Below are 23,473 nucleotides of genomic sequence, written 5' to 3'. Positions count from 1 at the left end.
TCAGGTCCTGGCATGCAGCTGATGGAGTAAGTGCACATTTAAAGTAGTAGATAGGCTGCCAATCAAGTAGACTGTTTTGTATGGATGGTGTCCAACTTCATGATTTTTTTTGTTCATTTCAAAGAATGTAGGTAAGATTAGCATTTATATCCAATCCTGGTTACTCTTGAGAAGCTAGCAGAAGCTAGAAGCTAGCTGCTTGATTAAGCTCAAGTGAGTGGTTTGCAGTTAAGAGGCAAACACATTGATGTAGGTGGTGTTATATGTAGGTCAGTCTGGATAAAGAATACACACTTTCATCTCAAACTGTCAGTGAACCAGACTTTTTTAATGACAATCCAATAAATTTATATAATTCATGATACCAGCTTTTTTAAAAATATCCAAATTTAAATTCTCCAGCTGCACTGATGGAATATAGACTCACTCAAATGTCTATAGCATAGAAGAATTCCTGTCTCTGCCTATTAATAAAGAATTGACAACATTAATCCATTGACCCATAGTACTGGGTGCCACATCAATGCAAGTGAAAATAATAATACTGCTGAAAAATAAGGAGATGGTTTCTTACCAAATCACTGTCGCTGACAGTGAGTTCCAGACTCCTACCATGATCTGGTTGAAAAGTGTTCTTCTCAACTCTCTGCTTAGCCTTATCCTCTTGCCTTAAATCTATGCCCTCTAGTTAGTGATCCATCTATTCACAGAAAATGCATCCTTCCTCTGCCCCTCAAAATATTATATCACTCCTATCCAGAGCTTCAGCTTTCACTGCTCCATGGACAACAACCCCAGCATATCCATTCTTTTTTCATAGCCTAGACATTCTAGCCCAGCAACCATCCTGGTAAATCCCCTGTGCACTTTCTCTAGTGAAATTATATCCTTCCAATAACATGGTGACCAAAACTGCACACAGCACCTCTGTTGTGGTCTAATCAGTGTTATATACACTTCCAGCATGATTTCCCTATTCTTGTATTCTATGCCTTGGCTTCTAAAGGCAAGTATCCAATATCTCTTCGTAACTGCTTTGCTGCTCTGCCACCTTCAATTGTTTATGGATATGCACACCACTGAGCTTTAATACTTTCCAAGGTCCTACCACTCACAGTGTAATCCCTTGCCTTCTTAGTTCTCCCTAAGGTATTATCTGACACTATTCTGGGTTAAGTTTAATTTGCTACTGCTCTGTCCAACTGGCCAGTCAGATTATAAACCACTGTTCACAATACCTACTCAAGTAATTCAGACACCAATGCAAATACTCTGGAGACAAGAATTTAAATTTCAACATAGAAGCTACTGAATTTACACTCAATGAATAAAGCTGGTATTAGTGATAGTGACCATGACAATTATCACTGGCTGTTGTAAAAACTACCTAGTTCATGGATGTCCTTTAGATAGAAAAATTGGACATCTTTATCTGGTGTAACTACATGTGATTTCAGACCCACGGTAATAAGGTTGACTCTTAACTGCCCTCTGAAATAGCCTAGCAAGCCACTTAGTTCAAAGACAATGAGTGCCAGACAATAAATGCTAGCCTTGCCAGTGATGCCCACATTTCATCAAAGAATAAAGATTACAAGTGTGCCACTATCTGTCCAAGCCAAGTTGCTGTCTATATTTTCAGTATTAGTCTCGAGCTTCCTTATTCCCTGAAGAATTATATTGCAGATATATATCATATTCTATGATTCTATGAATTATACTGCGATGGCCGGACTGCCAAATGAGGAGAGATTGTTTCAACTGGCCCTGCATTCAAAATAGAGTTTAGAAGAATGAGAGGGGATTTGATTGAAATGTGTAAAATTCTAACAGGGCTCAACAGACCAAATGCAGGAAGGATGTTTCCCCTGGTTAGGAGTCTAGAATCAGGGGTCACAGCCTTAGTTTATGGGGTAGGCCATTACAACCAAGATGAGGAAGTTTTTTTCACTCAGAGGTTGGTTAACCTGTGGAATTCATTACAACAAAAGGCTGTGGAGGTGGGTCACAGTACATTCAAGAAATAAATGGATTTTTAAAAGAATTAAGGCATTAAGAGGTATGGAAAGAAAGCAGCATTAAGTTAGAGATGAAGAGGTTATGCTCGAAACATCGAGTCTCCTGATTCTCAATTGCTGCCTGGCTGGCAGTGCTTTTCCAGCATCACACTTTTTTGATTCAAACAGCTAAATGGTTTACTGCTCCTAGTCTCTAAATTCCCAAAGCTGAACACTATAATAACCAGTGAAAAACAGCCTAACTATGGTATTGTTGTGGAAAGATGATTATTGATGAAGCAGCTCAAGATAATTGGCCTTAAATGTTGCTGAGGAACACCCACAAGCAATATGCTAAGGCTAGGATCCTCTCTGTAAGAGTAATTAGTGTCACAACTAAGAAATTGTATCATACATTTAATAAAAAAAGGTTGTCTTTCAAAATGGACATATAATTCTGAGAAGTGGCTGTTACATATCACATATCAAACTTTGTTGATTCACTACAGCTAAAAAAAGCAGTCAGACATGTTATCTTGATATAATCACACAGACGTTTAGAAATTGATTATTCTTTCGATAATAAAGAACAGCATATCATGGAGCCAATCAGGCTACCTTGGATCTGAGAATGGGTAATGAGGCAGATCTAACAAGTGACCTCTGGATCGAAGATTTCCGAGGAAGCAGTAGTCATAACATGAAAGTATTTAATATTCAGTTTGAGAATGAGAAACTTGGGTTCGAAATTACTGTGTTTAAATAAAGGGCTATACAATAAAATGAGGAAAGAGTTGGTGAAAATGAACTGGTTGGTTAGATAATTAGGAATGATAGTAAGTAAGCAGTAGCAGACATTTGAGGAGGTCATTCATTATTCTCAGAAAAAGTAAATCCCAGCAAGGAGGAAAAGTTCTGAGAGAGGGATAAATCAACCATAGTTAGCCAAGGAAGTTCAGGTGAGTATTCCTTGCTTTCTGAATGTTGTGATCATATATCATGAATAATATCACAAAGCAAATCCAAGGGACATCAAAAGATTAAACTCCACACAGACAGTCATCCAAGGTGGGAATTGAACCAGGGTCCCTGGCGCTGTGTGGCAGCAGTGCGAACCACTGAGCCACCGTGACACCCACAAGTAGACATCACAGAACAAAAGCCAATGGAGAACTGCAGACCAGCGTTTACAGGAAAGCCACATACACTGACCAGATACTCAACCACAGAAGTAATCATCCTAACACCCAGAAACAGAGCTGCATCAGGATATTATTTAAATGAGCCACAACACTCTACAGTACCAGGAACTATGAGAAACCAACAAAAAACACTTGTACAATGTTTTCAGGAACGAGTACCCGAAAGCGCAGACTGCCGATTCCAACACAACAATCCTCAACAAGAAGACACAAAATGCCCAGAGACTCTAGCCACCCTGCCATACATTAAAGACACCTCAGAGATGAAAACCAGACACTCCAGCCCCTAGGCATTATAGTAGTCCATAAAGCCACCACCACACTGAAACAGCTCCTGATGAATTTAAAGGACCACATACCAACAACCAGCAGAATGAACATCATATACAAAATACCCTGCAAGGACTGCACAAATATTACATTGGACAGATGGGCAGGAAACTAGCCACCAGGACACATGAGCACCAACTAGCCACCAAAAGACATGACCAAATATCACTAGTATTTGGGTACTAGGTGAAGAGGGACACCAGTTCGACTGGGACAATACATCCATCCTGGGACAGGCTAAACAAAGACACACACAGGAATTCCTCAAGGCATGGCATTCAATCCGGAATTCCATTAACAAACATATCGATTTTGACCCCATTTAACAACCTCTCAGAAAAAGAACCGGAAGTGATGACACCCACCACAACAGACCAAGACACATAAATAGGAAGCGAGACAGAACACCAGCAATTCATTGGAAGATCACTGACGATGTTACCTAGCATAATGATGAAATGTCTGAGAACAAATCTACCAGCCCAGCAAGCAAACTTACAGCCTGATCCACAACCTGAGCTACAAATCTGATTCAAAATCACAGGCTTCATCGAGTAGGGCCTTTTGCATGGTTACATCATGGTCACATACCAAAGCATCTTTATATTTCAGTCAGGGTTAAACCAAAGTCACATGCCTCTGCCAGTCATTTCAATTTTGTTAAAGATCCTGATACAAATTGCTCTGCTTCTTAAATTCCCTGAGGTTGTAATATTCCTTAACTAAATCTGTTAACTCTCGAAACGGTTGGGCATCTGGTGCCTTAGGGAATGTTAGGCTCCTCATAACTGAAAAGGCTGTGGGACCACAAGGTATGGGGAAAATTATTTGCTGCTTTTCATCTGCATCATGTCACTTACCCAGAAAAAAAGAATGCATTCTTTCCACATACTAGGCCCAGGATCACAGGATAAAGTGAGGACTGCAGATACTGGAGATCAGAGCTGAAAATGTGTTCTTGGAAAAGCGCAGCAGGTCAGACAGCATCCAAGGAACAGGAGAATCGATGTTTCGGGCATAAGCCCTTCTTCAGGGAGGCTTATGCCCGAAACATCGATTCTCCTGTTCCTTGGATGCTGCCTGACCTGCTGCGCTTTTCCAGCAACACATTTTCAGCCCAGGATCACAGGATGGCAGGATCGAACGAGTTAAGCTTCTCAAATGATGATATGAAGGCAGAAATGTTTACTTCAACTCAAAGATCACTGTTGTGAGTGAATTTCTTCAGGAGCATGCTTTTCTCTTGTCACGATTGAAATAAGTCCAAAGAGGCCAGTATCCCATCACCAAATTACTCTTGATTTACATGTGGTGTGATGATGCTGCTCCTTTAACAGGGTTATGCTGTCCTTGCCTTTATTTTTAAGAGAGATCGTAAAAGCAGCGTTTCTAAAAAGTGTAGGTTTGAAGGGTATCAGTGTCAATTTAATTGTAGCTAACAGACACTCCTCTGGCAAAAGACTTTCAAATAAAAAAAAAACACTTGTACAATGAAAGGGCGTCAAATCAACTCGGTAAAAACAATGACTGCAGATGCTGGAAACCAGATTCTGGATTAGTGGTGCTGGAAGAGCACAGCAGTTCAGGCAGCATCCAAGTAGCTTCGAAATCGACGATTCGGGCAAAAGCCCTTCATCAGGAATAAAGGCAGTGAGCCTGAAGCGTGGAGAGATAAGCTAGAGGAGGGTGGGGGTGGGGAGAGAGTAGCATAGAGTACAATGGGTGAGTGGGGGAGGGGATGAAGGTGATAGGTCAGGGAGGAGAAGGTGGAGTGGATAGGTGGAAAAGGAGATAGGCAGGTAGGACAAGTCTGGACAAGTCAAGGGGACAGTTACTGAGCTGGAAGTTTAGAACTAGGGTGAGGTGAGGGAAGGGGAAATGAGGAAACTATTGAAGTCCACATTGATGCCTTGGGGTTGAAGTGTTCCGAGGCGGAAGATGAGGCGTTCTTCCTCCAGGCGTCTGGTGGTGAGGGAGCGGCGGTGAAGGAGGCCCAGGACCTCCATGTCCTCGGCAGGGTGGGAGGGGGAGTTGAAATGTTGGGCCACGGGGTGGTGTGGTTGATTGATGCGGGTGTCCCGGAGAAGTTCCCTAAAGCGCTCTGCTAGGAGGTGCCCAGTATCCTCAATGTAGAGGAGACCGCATCGGGAGCAACGGATACAATAAATGATATTAGTGGATATGCAAGTAAAACTTTGATGGATGTGGAAGGCTCCTTTAGGGCCTTGGATAGAGGTGAGGGAGGAGGTGTAGGCGCAGGTTTTACAGTTCCTGCAGTGGCAGGGGAAAGTGCCAGGATGGGAGGGTGGGTTGTTTGGGGGCATGGACCTGACCAGGTAGTCGCGGAGGGAACGGTCTTTGCGGAAGGCGGAAAGGGGTGGGGAGGGAAATATATCCCTGGTAGTGGGGTCCGTTTGGAGGTGGCGGAAATGTCGTCAGATGATTTGGTTTATGCGAAGGTTGGTAGGGTGGAAGGTAAGCACCATGGGCGTTCTGTCCTTTTTACGGTTGGATGGGTGGGGTCTGAGGGTGGAGGTGTGGGATGAAGACGAGATGCGTTGGAGGGCATCTTTAACCACGTGGGAAGGGAAATTGTGGTCTCTAAAGAAGGAGGCCATCTGGTGTGTTCTGTGGTGGAACTGGTCCTCCTGGGAGCAGATCCGGCAGAGGTGGAGGAATTGGGAATACGGGATGGCATTTTTGCAAGAGGTAGGGTGGGAAGAGTTGTAATCCAGGTAGCTGTGGGAGTTGGTGGGTTTGTAAAAAATGTCAGTGTCAAGTCGGTCGTCATTAATGGAGATGGAGAGGTCCAGGAAGGGGAGGGAGGTGTCAGAGATGGTCCAGGTAAATTTAAGGTCAGGGTGGAATGTGTTGGTGAAGTTGATGAATTGCTCAACCTCCACGGGGGAACACGAAGTGGCACCAATGCAGTCATCAATATAGCGGAGGAAGAGGTGGGGAGTGGTGCCGGTGTAATTACGGAAGATCAACTGCTCTACGTAGCCAACAAAGAGACAGGCATAGCTGGGGCCCATACGTGTGCCCATGGCTACCTCTTTGGTCTGGAGGAGGTGGAAGGATTCGAAGGAGAAATTGTTAAGGGTGAGGACCAGTTCAGCCAAACGAATGAGAGTGTCGGTGGAAGGGTACTGTTGGGGATGTCTGGAGAGGAAAAAATGGAGGGCTTGGAGGCCCTGGTCATGACGATTGGAGGTGTAGAGGGATTGGATATCCATGGTGAAGAAGAGACGTTGGGGGCCAGGGAAACGGAAGTCTTGGAGGAGGTAGAGGGCGTGGATGGTGTCTCGAACGTATGTGGGGAGTTCCTGGACTAGGGGGGATTGGACAGTGTCGAGGTAGGTAGAGATGAGTTCAGTGGGGCAGGAGCATGCTGAGACAATGGGTCGGCCAGGGTGGACAGGCTTGTGGATCTTGGGAAGGAGATAGAACCGGGCAGTGCGGGGTTCCCGGACTATGAGTTTGGAAGCTGTGGGTGGGAGATCTCCTGAGGTGATGAGGTTCTGTATGGTCTGGGAGATGATGGTTTGGTGATGGGGGGTGGGGTCATGTTCAAGGGGGCAGTAGGAAGAGGTGTCCTCGAGTTGACGTTTGGCTTCAGCGGTGTAGAGGTCAGTGCGCCAGACTACCACTGCGCCCCCTTTATCCGCTGGCTTGATGGTGAGGTTGGGATTGGAGCAGAGGGATTGGAGGGCTGTGCGTTGTGAGGGTGAGAGGTTGGAGTGGGGGAGGGAGGTAGACAGGTTGAGGTGGTTAATGTCCCGGCGGCAGTTGGAAATGAAGAGGTCGAGGGCAAGCTCCAGTCAGCGCTGCCTCAGCTGAGGACCACACTCTCTCAGAATTGCAAAGGACCCACTCTGTACTACATCCTCAGGAGAATTCATACTCTCAACAAACAGTATTTCAATTCCATCTCAAACATCAAAAACTGTAAGTACAACAAACTTTTATCCACCCACCTCCATAATCAGCGCTCCTCAAATATTCCAGACCATTCCCCTGGCCTCGGAACCTCTTCCACCATTTGCCATGCGGCTGATGCAGCTACCACCCCCACACTGATTGATGATGTCACTTCCGCTCCCGTCATGGCCACTCCCACAACCACTTACACCCCTCACAATTCCTCATGCATCACACCTGACATCACTACTGCCCTTCACATCATCGCTGATGCCACATGCTCAGTGACCTCCGCCACCCCTAATGCCATGGTCATCACCACTTCTGCCCCCACAAGCGCCACTCACCTGCATTCTATTGACATGCCCCCCACAGACCCCACTGGCACTATCCCCACCCCCCAGAACCCCAAGGGGAACACTACTCCTGCTCATGACTCCACCCACATTCCCCCCACCATCACACCCATTCCAGTTACAGGTCCCGCCCCCACTACCAGCTCTACACCCACACCAGATCCCAGCTCCCAGTCCTGCCGAGTTTTCACCATCCCCCCAGACGTCGCCCTCACTGAGGACGAACGATCAGTCCTCAGCAAAGGACTCACCTTCATCCCCCTCCGTCCACGCATCAATGAATTTAATACACGCCGTGATGTCGAACAATTCTTCCGTCGCCTCTGCCTCTGAGCTTACTTTCACAATCAGGACTCCCGCCCACCTTCCGAGGACCCCTTCACCCATCTCCAACACACTGCATCCACCTGGACACCCCGCGCTGGCCTATTACCTGCCTTCGACCTCTTCATTTCCAACTGCAGCTGGGACATTAACCACCTCAACCTGTCTACCTCCCTCCTCCACTCCAACCTCTCACCCTCACAACGCGCAGCCCTCCAATCCCTCTGCTCCAATCCCAACCTCACCATCAAGCCAGCGGATAAAGGGGGCGCAGTGGTAGTCTGGCGCACTGACCTCTACACCGCTGAAGCCAAACGTCAACTCGAGGACACCTCTTCCTACTGCCCCCTCGAACATGACCCCACCCCCCATCACGAAACCATCATCTCCCAGACCACACAGAACTTCATCACCTCAGCAGATGTCCCACCCACAGCTTCCAATCTCTTAGTCCGGGAACCCCGCACTGCCCGGTTCTACCTACTTCCCAAGATCCACAAGCCTGACCACCCTGGCCGACCCATTGTCTCAGCATGCTCCTGCCCCACTGAACTCATCTCTACCTACCTCGACACTGTCCTATCCCCCCCTAGTCCAGGAACTCCCCACATACGTTCGAGACACCACCCACGCCCTCCACCTCCTCCAAGACTTCCGTTTCCCTGGCCCCCAACATCTCATCTTCACCATGGATATCCAATCCCTCTACACCTCCATCCGCCATGACCAGGGCCTCCAAGCCCTCTGTTTTTCCCTCTCCAGTCATCCCCAACAGTTCCCTTCCACCGACACTCTCATTCGTTTGGCCGAACTGGTCCTCACCCTTAACAATTTCTCCTTTGAATCCTCCCACTTCCTCCAGACCAAAGGGGTAGCCATGGGCACACGAATGGGCCCCAGCTATGCCTGTCTCTTTGTTGGCTACGTAGAGCAGTTGATCTTCCGTAATTACACCGGCACCACTCCCCACCTCTACCTCCGCTACATTGATGACTGCATTGGCGCCACCTCGTGCTCCCGCGAGGAGATTGAGCAATTCATCAACTTCACCAACACATTCCACCCTGACCTTAAATTTACCTGGACCATCTCTGACACCTCCCTACCCTTCCTGGACCTTTCCATCTCCATTAATTACGACCGACTTGACACTGACATTTTTTACAAACCCACCAACTCCCACAGCTACCTGGATTACAACTCTTCCCACCCTACCTCTTGCAAAAATGCCATCCCCGTATTCCCAATTCCTCCGCCTCTGCCGGATCTGCTCCCAGGAGGACCAGTTCCACAACAGAACACACCAGATGGCCTCCTTCTTTAGAGACCGCAATTTCCCTTCCCACGTGGTTAAAGATGCCCTCCAACGCATTTCGTCTACATCCTGCACCTCTGCCCGCAGACCCCACCCCTCCAACCGTAACAAGGACAGAACGCCCATGGTGCTCACCTTCTACCCTACAACCTTCGCATAAACCAAATCATCTGTCGACATTTCCGCCACCTCCAAACAGACCCCACTACCAGGAATATATTTCCCTCCCCACCCCTTTCCACCTTCCACAAAGACCGTTCCCTCCACGACTACCTGGTCAGGTCCATGCCCTCAAACAACCCACCCTCCAATCCTGGCACTTTCCCCTGCCACCGCAGGAACTGTAAAACCTGCGCCCACACCTCCTCCCTCACCTCTATCCAAGGCCCTAAAGGAGCCTTCCACATCCATCAAAGTTTTACTTGCACATCCACTAATATCATTTATTGTATCCGTTGCTCCCGATGCGGTCTCCTCTACATTGAGGATACTGGGCGCCTCCTAGCAGAGCGCTTTAGGGAACATCTCCTGGACACCCACACCAATCAACCACACCGCCCCGTGGCCCAACATTTCAACTCCCCCTCCCACCCTGCCGAGGACATGGAGGTCCTGGGCCTCCTTCACTGCCGCTCCCTCACCACCAGATGCCTGGAGGAAGAACGCTTCATCTTCTGCCTTGGAACACTTCAACCCCAAGGCATCAATGTAGACTTCAACAGTTTCCTCATTTCCCCTTCCCCCACTTCACCCTAGTTCTAAACTTCCAGCTCAGTAACTGTCCCCATGACTTGTCCGGACTTGTCCTACCTTCCTATCTTCTTTTCCACCTATCCACTCCACCCTCTCCTCCTTGACCTATCACCTTCATCCCCTCCCCCACTCACCCATTGAACTCTATGCTACTTTCTCCCCACCTCCACCCTCCTCTAGCTTATCTCTCCACGCTTCAGGCTCACTGCCTTTATTCCTGATGAAGGGCTTTTGCCCGAAACGTCGATTTCGAAACTACTTGGATGCTGCCTGAACTGCTGTGCTCTTCCAGCACCACTAATCCAGAATGAAAGGGGCGTAACCAGTTCTCCCAGCTCAGCTTTTTCTTTGGTTTGGATTGACTTGTTTTTTTCAGCAGTTTGGATGTTCGCTGAAAGACGTCAGTCAATGTTGAGGTTGCTGGTCGCAGAAATAGCCACATGGAAGAAAGTGTTCCATTCTCAATTTCTCTGCCATCATTCTCTCATTGGCAAATCATTCACTCTGGAAGGTGGAATTTGAATGCAGATTACAGGGTTAAAAGCAGTACTTGGTAGTGTGGAGCAATAGAGGGATCTTGGGGTCCACACCCATAGATCCCTCAATGTTGCCAACTAGGTGGATAGGGTTGTTAAGAAGGCATATGGTGTGTTGGCATTCATTAGCAGGGTGATTGAGTTGAAGAGCCATGAGGTTATGCTGCAGCTCTAAGAATCCTGGTTAGACCACACTTGGAATATTGTGTTCAGCTCTGGTTGCCTCATTACAGGAAAGATGTGGAAGCTTTAAAGAGGGTGCAGAGGAGATTTACCAGGGTGTTGCCTGGGCTGGAGAGCATGTCTCATGAAGAAAGGTTGATGGAATTCAGGCTTTTGTCACTGGAGGGAAGAAGGAAGAGCGGTGAATTGATGGAGGTGTACAAGATGTTGAGAGGCATAGATAGAGTGGTTAGCCAGAGACTTTTTTTCCATGGCAGAAATATCTATCACGTGGGGGCATAATTTTATGATAATGGGAGGAAGGTATCGGCAAGATGACAGAGGTAGGTTCTTTACTCAGAGCGTGGTGGGGGCATGGAATGAATCGGATACATTAGGGCCAAGTTAGCAACTCTTGAACAGACACATGGAAGTTAGTACAATGAAGGTCATGTAGGTTAGTCTGATCTTAGAGTCGGATAAAAGGCTGGCACAACATCGAGGGCCAAAGAGCTGTCCTGTGCTGTATGTTCTATGTTCGATTCGGAACAGCATCATTATGGTGGGATAATTTGTTGGGTTTTCAGATAGGTTGAGTAATTCTGTATTCTGTTCTCTTTTGTTATGTTTTGTTCGGTAATTTTGCAAATACGTTGTTTTATGTTTAAAACTAAGTGGTTGGGCCAGCTGCACCACTCCTGGAATACCCACTTACATGTGCTTAAAACAACCAGTGAAAGTTAGGATTCGGGCTACTGTCCTGAAATGTTTTGAGGGGGTCTGGCCTGGTCCATAACAGTGGAAAGTCCTTGATCCTGATCCAGCATTCTTACAGTCAGCTCTCAGAGTGAAATGAACCTCTGACATGGACAAGTAACCAGCAGGCTTTTCACAGATCACTTTGACTTCCTCACTTCTCATTCCCAAAAATTACATGATTACCTGGGCAGATACTTATGGGGGACAAGCAAATGTCAGAGGAGCTGAACAGATACTTTGCATCAGTCTTTCCAGTGGAACATACTTTCAAGATCCTATTAGTATTAAAGAATATGAGGGAGGAATTAAGTACCAACACCATCAATAGAAATTTTGTATTAAATAAACTAATGAAGCTAAAGGCAAATAAGTCCCTAGGTCCTGATGGCTTGCATCCAAGGATCCAAAAGGAAGTAATTACAATGATATTGGATGTAATTTTCTAATTTCCTGATGAAGAGCTCATGCTCGAAATGTCAAGTCTCCTGCTCCTCAGATGCTCCCTGACCGGCTGTGCTTTCCCAACACCACACTTTTTGACTCGAGAACCTCTGACACTCCTATTTATATCTGTCAGCCAGGGCTCCCCAATTGGATCAGATTAATAGCCTCAATCAGTGAACTAATATTCTTAAGGCTCACGTGACTGATGTCATTACAATCACCACACATATATATCCATACATAGACAAGGTAAGACAAAGCAATGCAGCCATGTTATGGGTTTAAAAAAAAGCAAAAAACTCAGAAGGGTGAATGGATTGAACTTTCACAATTCGTTTGATTTCCTGTTGATGAGATCTGATTGCCTCAGTTGTAGAATGATGGAAGATCTTCAGATTAGATTTCTGATTCAGATGGGAAACAGTTAGGAACCATGATATTTAAACTTTGTCAGGTTTTACAAATATTTAACTGAGAGACCTTTCAATTTGTTTTAGAGAGAGAGAGAACGAGACAGAGGGAGAAAGATACAGTGCTCTATTTATCCTGAGTTTCCTGAGCTACTCCCATCTATGTCTATCAGAATATACAACATCTTTAGTCTCGATACAGTTGTTAGTCAACAGCACAGATCATAGGGTTTTCCAAATCTGTTTTCCAGCAATTACAGGCCATAAAATATACCCCCTTCCTTTCTCTCAAAAGCTTCTTTTTTGCTGGATTCTTCTCCCAAAATTACTTGTTTTTCCAGTAACCAGCAGGCAATTCAGTTTAACTTCTTCATTTCTCATTTCCAAAAACTACATGATTACATGGGCAGATAGTTATGGGGCATAAGGAAATGGCAGGGGTGCTGAACAGATATTTTGTGTCAGTCTTTACAGTGGAACACACTTTGAAGATAACCATTAGTTTTAAAAAATATGAGGGAGGAATTAAGTACCATCACCATCAATAGAAAATTTGTATTAAACAAACTAATGGAGCTAAAGGCAAATAAGTCCCCAGGCCCTGATGGCTTGCAACCTAGGACATAAAAGGAAGTAATTACAGTGATACTGGATGTAATCTTTGTAATTTTTAAAATATCCTTGGTTTCTGGAGAAGTATTGTAGGAGTGGAAAACTTGCCAATGTGACACCTGTAGTGAATGTAATGAGGTCAGCCAGGTTGAATATGAGCTCCCTGAATGGACCAGATTAACAGCCCTAATCAGGGAGCCCTGGCTAATAGACAACATAGAACACAGAACATCACAACGTAGTACAGGCCCTCCGGCCCTCAATGTTGCATCAAACTGTGAAACCAATCTGAAGCCCATCTAACCTATACTATTCCATTCTCAGCTGAAAATGTGTTGCTGGAAAAGCGCAGCAGGTCAGGCAGCATCCAAGGAGCAGGAGAACTGACATTTCAGGCACAAGCCCTTCTTCAGGAATGAGGAAAGTGTATCCAGCAGGCTAAGATAAAAGGTAGGGAGGAGGGACTTGGGGGAGGGGCGTTAGAAATGCGACAGGGGAAAAGAGGTCAAGGTAAGGGTGATAAGCCAGAGTGGGGTGGGGGCGGAGAGGTCAGGAAGAAGGTTGCAGGTTAGGAAGGCAGTGCTGAGGGATTTGACTGAGACAAGGTGGGGGGAGGGGAAATGAGGAAACTGGAGAAATCTGAGTTCATCCCTTGTGGTTGGAGGGTTCCTAGGCGGAAGATGAGGCGCTCTTCCTCCAACCGTCGTGTTGCTATGGTCTGGCGATGGAGGAGTCCAAGGACCTGCATATCCTTGGTGGAGTGGCAGGGGGAGTTGAAGTGTTGAGCCACGGGGTGGTTGGGTTGGTTGGTCCGGGTGTCCCAGAGGTATTCTCTGAAACATTCCGCAAGTAGGTGGCCTGTCTCCCCAATATAGAGGAGGCTACATCAGGTGCAGCAAATGCAGTAAATGATGTGTGTGGAGGTGCAGGTGAATTTGTGGCGGATATGGAAGGATCCCTTGGGGCCTTGGAGGGAAGTAAGGGGGGAGGTGTGGGCACAAGTTTTGCATTTCTTGCGGTTGCAGGGGAAGGTGCTGGGAGTGGAGGTTGGGTTGGTGGGGGGTGTGGACCTGACGAGGGAGTCACGGAGGGAGTGGTCTTTTCGGAATGCTGATAGGGGAGGGGAGGGAAATATATCCCTGGTGATGGGGTCCGTTTGGAGTTGGCGGAAATGACTGCGGATGATACGCTGTATATGGAGGTTGGTGGGGTGGTAGGTGAGGACCAGTGGGGTTCTGTCCTGGTGGCGGTTGGAGGGGCGGGGCTTAAGAGCGGAGGATCGGGAAGTGGAGGAGATACGGAGGAGGGCATCGTCAACCACGCCTGGGGGGAAATTGCGGTCTTTGAAGAAGGAGGCCATCTGGGTTGTACGGTATTGGAACTGGTCCTCCTGGGAGCAGATGCAGCAGAGATCAAGGAATTGGGAATATGGGATGGCGTTTTTACAGGGGGCAGGGTGGGAGGAGATGTCGTCTAGGGAGCTGTGGGAGTCGGTTGGTTTATAGTAAATGTCCGTGTTGATTCGGTCGCTCGAGATAGAAATGGAAAGGTCTAGGAAGGGGAGGGAGGAGTCTGAGACGGTCCAGGTGAATTTGAGTTTGGGGTGGAAGGTGTTGGTAAAGTGGATGAACTGTTCAACCTCCTCGTGGGAGCACGAGGCAGCGCCGATACAGTCATCGATGTAGCGGAGGAAAAGGTGGGGGGTGGTGCCAGTGTAGCTGCAGAAGTTGGAGTGTTCCACATATCCTACGAAGAGGCAGGCATAGCTGGGGCCCATGGGTACTCCTTTGGTTTGGAGGAAGTGGGAGGATTGGAAAGAGAAGTTGTTCAGGGTGAGGACCAGTTCAGTCAGTCGAAGGAGGGTGTCAGTGGAAGGGTACTGGTTGGGTCGGCGGGAAAGGAAGAAGCGAAGGGCTTTGAGTCCTTCGTGAAGGGGGTGGGAGGTGTACAGGGACTGGATGTCCATGGTGAAGATAAGGCGTTGGGAACTGGGGAAACGAAAATCATGGAGGAGGTGGAGGGCATGGGTGGTATCCCGAACGTAGGTGGGGAGTTCTTGGACTAAGGGGGACAGGACCGTGTCGAGGTATGCAGAGATGGGTTCGGTAGGGCAGGAGCAGGCTGAGACAATGGGTCGGCCGGAGCAGTCAGGTTTGTGGATTTTGGGCAGGAGGTAGAAAGGGGCAGTGAGGGGTTGTGGGACTATGAGGTTGGAGGCGGTGGATGGGAGATCCCCTGAGGTGATGAGGTTATGGATGGTCTGGGAGATGATGGTTTGGTGGTGGGAAGTGGGGTCATGGTCAAGGGGGCAGTGGGAGGAGGTGTCCGCGAACTGGCGGTTAGCCTCAGTGGTGTAAAGGTTGGTGCGCCAAACTACTACCGCGCCTCCCTTGTTTGCCGGTTTGATAGTGAGATTGGGGTTGGAACGGAGGGAGTGGAGGGCTGCACATTCCGAGGGTGAGAGGTTGGAGTGGGTGAGAGGGATGGAGAAGTTGAGGCAGTTAATGTCACATTAATGATTTTATCCTATTCCATTCTCATCCAACAATCCAATGACCATTTAAATGCCCTTCAAGTTGGCGAGTCTACTACTGTTGCAGGCAGTGCATTCCATGCCTCTACTACTCTCTGAGTAAAGAAACTACCTCTGAGATCTCTCCGAGATCTATCACCCCTCATTTAAAGCTATGTGCCTTCAGGCTAGCCATCACCATCCGAGGAAAAAGCCTCTCACTGTCCTACCTATCTAACCATAAGATTATGTTGCATGTTTCAATTAAGTCACCTCTTAACCTTCTTCTCTCTAACAAAAACAACCTCAAAACCCTTAGCCTTTCCTTGTAAGACCTTCCCTCTATGCCAGTCAACATCCTGGTAAATCTCCAAAGCTTCCATATCCTTCCTATAATGTGGTGACCAGAACTGTATGCAATATTCCAAGTGCAGCTGCACCAGAGTTTTGTACTGCTGTAGAATGACCTCATGGTTCCAAAACTCAGTTCCTCTACCAATAAAAGCTAATTCACCATATGCCTTCTTAACAACCTTATTAACATGAGTCACAACTTTCAAACATCTATGTACATGGATACAGCGATCTCTCTGTTCATTTACACTACCAAGAATCTAGCCATTAGCTCAGTACTCTGATATTCTGTTACTCTTTCCAAAGTGAATCACCTCACACTTTTCCACATTAAATTCCACTTGCCACCTCTCAGCCCAGCTCTGCAGCTTATCTATGTCCCCCGTAATCAGCAACATCCTTTGTCACTATCCACAACTCTACCAACCTTAGTGTCATCCGCAAATTTACTGACCCATTCTCCTATGCCCTTATCCAGGTCATTTATAAAAATGACAAACAGCAGTGGATCCAAAACAGATCCTTGTGATACACCAGTAGTAACTGAACTCCAGGATGAACATTTCCCATCAACCACCACTATCCTATCTAGTCTAGTAGCCTGTATCTCTGTATTCTCCCTGACAACATTTGTCTTTTTCTAGTGTGAATACTGATGAAAAGTATTCATTTAGTGCTTCCCTTATCTCCTCAGATTCCATGCAAAACTTCTTAGTTCTATCTTTGATTGGCCCTAATCTTACTCCAGTCATTCGTTTATTCCTGATATACCTATAGAAAGCCTTAGGGCTTTCCTTGATCCTATTTACCAACAACATCTCATTTAGATTATGTTAGATTACTTACAGTGTAGAAACAGGCCCTTCGGCCCAACAAGTCCACATTGACCCACCAAAGCGCAACCCATCCAGACCCATTTGGACTGTGGGAGGAAACCGGAACATACCCACACAGACACGGGGAGAATGTGCAAACTCCACACAGTCTGCAGCCTGAGGCGGAATTGAACCCGGGTCTCTGGCGCTGTGAGACAGCAGTGCTAACCACTGTGCCACTGTGCCATGCTGTGTCTCCTCCTGGCTCTTCTTGACTCTCTCTTTAGGTCTTTCCTGGATAACTTTTCACTCTCAAGTGCCCGAACTGAGCCTTCACATCTCATCCTTACAGAAGTCTTCTTCTTTCTCTTGACAAGAGATTCAACTTCTTTAGTAAACCACATCTTCCACGCTTGCCAACTTCCTCTCTGCCTGATAGGTACATACTTACAAAGGATCCACAGTAGCTGTTCCTTAAATAAGTTTCACATTTCAATTGTGCCCATCCCCTGAATTTTACTTCCCCATCCTGTGCATCCTAAATCTTGCCTAATCACATCGTAATTGCCTTTCCCCCAGCTATAACTGTTGCTCTGCAGTATACACCTATTCCTTTCCAACACTAAAGTAACTATAACTAAATTGTTGTCATTATCACCAAAGTGCTCACCTACCTCCAAATCTAACACATAGCCGGGTGCATTATCCAGTACCAAATCTAATGTGGCCTCGCCCCTTGTTGGCCTGTCTACATACTGTGTCAGAAAACCCTCCTGTACTTATTGGACAAAAACTGACCCATCTAAACTACTTGAACTCCAGTATTTCCGAGTCAATATTTGGAAAGTTAAAGCCCCCATAACAAGTACCCTGTCACTCTTGCTCCTATCGGGATTCATCTTGGCTATCCTTTCCCGTATATCTTGAAAACTATTCGGAGACCTATAGAACGATCTCTCCTTTCCTGATTCTAACCTAATATAAAACCCAAAACGTCAGAATTGTAATTGCAGGTACATTCTATTTTGTTCAAAAAGCACACAATCTTCAGGCAGTCAATGCAGGCAGTCAATCCATGTAACATTTTATAAGTTCCTCCATTGGAAATAGAACTCGTCTGCCTCAATATTGGGATGCAGACAGATTCTAACCTCACACCTTTAATGCATTGTCTGAGCTGAGATGTCACCTTTTTTTATGAAATGTTGTTACCTCGAGAATGTGACTTGAGAGAAGTTCTGGAATTTACATATTAATGAACTGAAACCTGCAACCCATTCTAAAAGATGAAAAACTTAACAGCAATCTAGGTTTGTTCAATATATTGTTTCAATTGTATGACACTGTGATCTTTTGCTACAAATTCTGTATCGTTTGGTCCTGCTCCACAGCTACCTGATGAAGGAGCAGCGCTCCGAACTCTAGTACTTCCAAATAAACGTGTTGGCCTATAACCTGTTGTTATGTGATTTTTAACCTTGTCCTCCCCAATCCAATACCAGCACCTCCACATGACCACTACCATTCAATGAGATCATGGCTGATCTGTGGCCTAACTCCATACACATGCTTTTCGCCCATATCCTTTCATACCTTTCCTTAATAAAAATTATCTATCTCAGATTTAAAATTAACAATTGCTGATGCATTGCAGTTTGTAAAAAAGAGTCCTCAACATTCTTTGTGTGTAGAAATACTTGAGAACGTTTCTCTTGAATGGTTTGGCCCAAACTCTCAGACAATGTTAATTAAAGAAGAGAGTGCTCTTTTACAAGGGCTAAACCAAAATAACAGTTAATAGTTCACATGTTTAGCTTGCTGTCAGAAAATAAAAGTATTTGTGGATCCTGTGAAGAAGGAAGCTTTTTCCATTCTTGAAATATCTGACAGCTGGCATACCCTCCCTCCCCTACTTCCTCTACACAAACATCAATGCAGTAGGATATAATTTGGACATTTCCAGATCCTAAATTTTCTGCACTGCAATTGAAAGATTATCCAAGTCTTGCTAGATATCTGAGCAGTTCCACACTGTCCATTTCAAATATCAAGACTGTTCCAGAAGCTGCCACATGAACACAATCCATGCTTAACCAAGAATAGGATATATTTTCAATGGGCATAACAAAACCTAAATTTTGGAGACACCAGGCTTGTATCTGCTGAAGTTTAGAGGAGTAAGAACAAACTGATTGAAACTTTCAAGATTTTGAGTGGTCTTAGCAGTGTAGATATGGGAGAATCTAGAATGAGAGTTCACTGTTTAAAAATAGAAGTCACCTATTTAAGAGCTAAAGTAGTTCTCAAAGACAACAATAGAACAGGAATCGGAAATCTGTTTGTTTAGACAGGGAAACATGAACAGCAAAAGATGATAACTTTGAAAAATATGGTGAAAATGAAATACTCCCTAATTTCTCCTAAAATATGACATAAAATTAAGAATAACACAATTGGAAACTGAGCACCATGAATGGAAATTCTGACATTAATATCTTATTATCTCTGCAAAATTCAGTAGGTCAGTGGTTATTCAGTGTATCAAAAGCATAAACGACAACAAGTGATAAGAGTTACCAGAGAAGTCCCCATTAATTTTAAACACGCTCCTTTTCACAGATTGTGAGAGTGTGATCCCTGCCTCAGGCATCACAGCAATCAATGCTGATGAATGACTAGAAATGATTCCTTTATTCTGGTCCTTACTAAACAAAAAGTTTCCATTATCTCTTTCAACATCTTCACTCTATCAAACTGACAAGGGCAAGCAGTTTCATACTCTATTGCCTTCCTCAGTAGAAGACTTTGTTGTGTTCCTTACATGAAGATAGTGAATGGAAAACAATAAAACTTCAAAGTAAAAATCCTGCCTGCAAGTTAAAAAATGATGCTGGCAGCACTTGCCTTTAAGACACAAAGTGATCATTTTAATTATTTTGTTTTAAATCATAGCTATCTATAATAAAGCATTCACTGTAAAATGCATTCTCCACATGACTCAGCCTCAGCAAGGTATTTGACGATGAAAGGTTGTAAAGAGATGTTGCTACAAATGAGAATGTGCCATGGATATGAATAAATAGCCAGGTTCAAAAAGAGTTATCATGCAGTTTTCATTTAATAACTTGTATATTGCTAAAAAGAGAAATGTGTTATTCAAGTAAATGCAAGAATGCCAAATTTCAACAATCGCAACAATGCTACTGTACAGGAGTAACGGGTGTTGATAAGTTGGCATGAATGGCTGTGCTCCTGGATAATTCAAAAAGAGATGCTTTTATTGAATACAGTATAGTGCTTTTGTTTACCAAGAACATATTGCTGTGTATGAATGGACGTCACCACAAGCAAACATAAATAAACCACATTGCGAGCTTGACTGATTATCTTGGTTGCTATTCAAACTGGTAATGTGCTCACTACTATTCAGCAAGTGTTCCCCAATAATGAACCATATTCAACCGAAGACATTTTGTTTTGGGATTTCCAAATGTCGGTTCATTGATTGGTGTTTGAACTCTGCTTATTACAGAGAACTGAAGGAACATGCTTTTTGATTCAGTCAGCTAGTCATTGGGATGTATGTCCTATCATTGAGCTGAAATTCATACCCAACGTTTTTCAATTGCACAATAAGTAATGCCACAGGTTTAACAAACCATTTCATGCGCTACAATGGTGAGTACTACTTTCAACTAAAAGGATGCTGCTGTCAATCCAAAAGAAGGTAGCCTGGTAATAACTATTCTCAAAAGGACAACATTAATTTGATGTGGAGGTGCCATTGTTGGACAAAGTGAGAAGTCACACAACATCAGGTTATAGTACAATAACCTGAGGTTTATTTGAAATTACAAGCTTTCGGAGCGCTGCTCCTTCATCAGGCGAAGTCATGACAGGCATTTAATTTGGATAATTAAAAGCCATTTTGTTTAACTGTGGGGGAAAAGTTTGGAACGTTCAATTAAAAAGCAAATTAGAGTCACAGAGATGTACAGCACGGAAACGGACCCTTTGGTCCAACTCATCCATGCTGACCAGATTAGATTACCGACAGTATGGAAACAGGCCCTTCAGCCCAACAAGTCCACACCGACCCTCCAAAGAATAATCCACCCAGACCTATTTCCCTGCCCTACATTTACCCCTGACTATTTCACCAAACACTATGAGCAATTTAGCAAGGCCAATTCACCTAACTGGCACATCTTTGGATTGTGGGAAGAAACCGGAGCACCCAGAGGAAACCCATGCAGACACAGGGAGGATGTGCAAACTCCACATAGACAGTCACCCAAGGCTGGAATTGAATGCTGGTCCCTGCCACTGTAAGGCAGCAGTGCTAAGTACTGACCCACTGTACTTCACTTCTGTACCTATCCTAATCTATCCCATTTATTTGCACTTGGCCCATATCCCTCGAAACGTTTCCTATTCATCTATCCATCCAGATGCCTTTTAAGTGCTGTAATTTACTAGCCTCTACCACTTTCTCTGGCAGCTCATTCCATATATTCACCACTCTATGGGAAAAAAAATGCCCCTTAGGTCCCTTTCATGTCTTTCCCCTCTCACCCTAAACCTATGCCCTCTAGTTCTGGATTCTCCCACCCCAAGGAAAAGATCTTGTCTATTTATACTATCCATGCCCCTCATATAACGTCACCCCTCAGCCTCCGCCACTCCAGGGAAAACAGCCCCAGTCTATTCAGTCTCTAAACTGCAGCTCAAATCCTCCAACCCTGGCAAAATCCTTGTTAATCTTTTCTGAACCCTTTCAAGTTTCATAACATCCTTCTGATAGGAAGGAGACCACAACTGCATGCAATATTCCAAAAGTGGCACGGTGGCACAGTGGTTAGCACTGCTGCCTCACAGCGCCAGAGACCCGGGTTTAATTCCTGCCTCAGGCGACTGACTGTGTGGAGTTTGCATGTTCTCCTCGTGTCTGCGTGGGTTTCCTCCGGGTGCTCTGGTTTCCTCCCACAGTCACAAAGATGTGCAGGCCAGGTGAATTGGCCATGCTAAATTGCCTGTAGTGTTAGGTAAAGGGTAAATGTAGGGGTATGGGTGGGTTGTGCTTTTGCCGGGTCGGTGTGGATTTGTTGGGCCGAAGGGCCTGTTTCCACACTGTAATCTAATCTAAGACCTCTCAACTCCTATACTCAATGCTCTGACCAATAAAGGAAAGCATGCCAAAGGCCTTCTTCACTATCCTATCTACCTGCGACTCTACTTTCAAGGAACTATGAACCTGCACTCTAGTCTCTTTGTTCAGCAACACTCCCCAGGAACTCACCATTAAGTGTATAGGTCCTGCACTGATTTGCTTTTCCAAAATGCAGCACCTCGCACTAAGCAGAAAAATGAAGAAGATTCACTTGCACATTTCAGAAATAACGGTTCTTTTGAAAAACATGTGTTTTGAGGAAGTGAAAAACTGAATTAGGGAGAAAGGCAACATGGAATGTGATAGATGGAGTTCAGGGGTTCAGTTATGAGGTGGGATTATGCAAATTAGGCCTGTTTTCTCCAGAATTAACAAGGTTAAAGATTTTGTTTAAACAGTTAAAAATCACACAACACCAGGTTATAGTCCAACAGGTTTAATTCTCCGTTCGGTGTTCTCTGTACCATCACGTCTAGGAATGGGAGTTGGTTGTCCTTTTCTTCCTCTCTAGTGAATCGGATTCCTGTGAGTGTGGTGTTGATGATCTGGTGTATGTTCTCTATCTCTGTGTTTTTAATTATTACAAAGGTGTCATCCACGTATCTGACCCAGAGTTTGGGTTGAATTTGTGGTAAGACTGTTCTAACCTTTGCATTACTGCTTCTGGAGAATTCACCACAAAGGTTTACAGGAAGGCCACACACACAGACCAAGTCCTAAACTATGAAAGCAACCACCCCAACACACACAAACAAAGTTGCATCAGGACACTATTCAAAAGGGCCACAACACACTGCAGCACTCCAGAACTATAAAAAGAGGAAGAGGAACACCTATACAAGGTATTCGCCAAAAACAGATACCCTCGCAATTTCATCAACAGGTGCCTAAGGGAGAGACAACGGAACGAGGACATGCCGCAACCCAAAGGACTAGCCACACTACCATACATCAGGAGCATTTCTGAACTGACAGCCAGACTACTGCGACCACTCGGACTCATAACAGCACACAAACCAACAGCCACGCTCAGACAACAACTCACCAGAACAAAGGACCCGATACCCAACATGAGCAAAACTAATGTAGTGTACAAAATCCCATGCAAGGACTGCACAAAACACTACATCGGACAAACAGGAAGACAGTTAACGATCCGTGTAAACGAACACCAACTAGCCACGAAACGACACGAATAGCTATCCTTAGTAGCCACACACACAGACGACAAGCAACATGAATTCGACTGGGACAACACTACCATTATAGGGCAAGCCAAACAGAGAACAGCCAGGGAATTCCTAGAGGCATGGCACTCATCCACAGACTCTATCAACAAACACATCAACCTGGACCCAATATACCGGCCACTACAGCAGACAGCTCGAACTGACAACCGGAAGCGGCAGAGACAGGCCACTATAAATGCCGGAGGAAACAGCACAGAAGCGATTCACAGGAGGCTCCCAAGCACTGAGGATGTCACCTAGACAGGGGACGA

Source organism: Chiloscyllium punctatum, chromosome 15 (genome assembly GCF_047496795.1).
Source record: "Chiloscyllium punctatum isolate Juve2018m chromosome 15, sChiPun1.3, whole genome shotgun sequence".
Taxonomy (NCBI): Eukaryota; Metazoa; Chordata; class Chondrichthyes; order Orectolobiformes; family Hemiscylliidae; genus Chiloscyllium; species Chiloscyllium punctatum.
Note: the sequence above shows the minus strand (reverse complement) of the source record.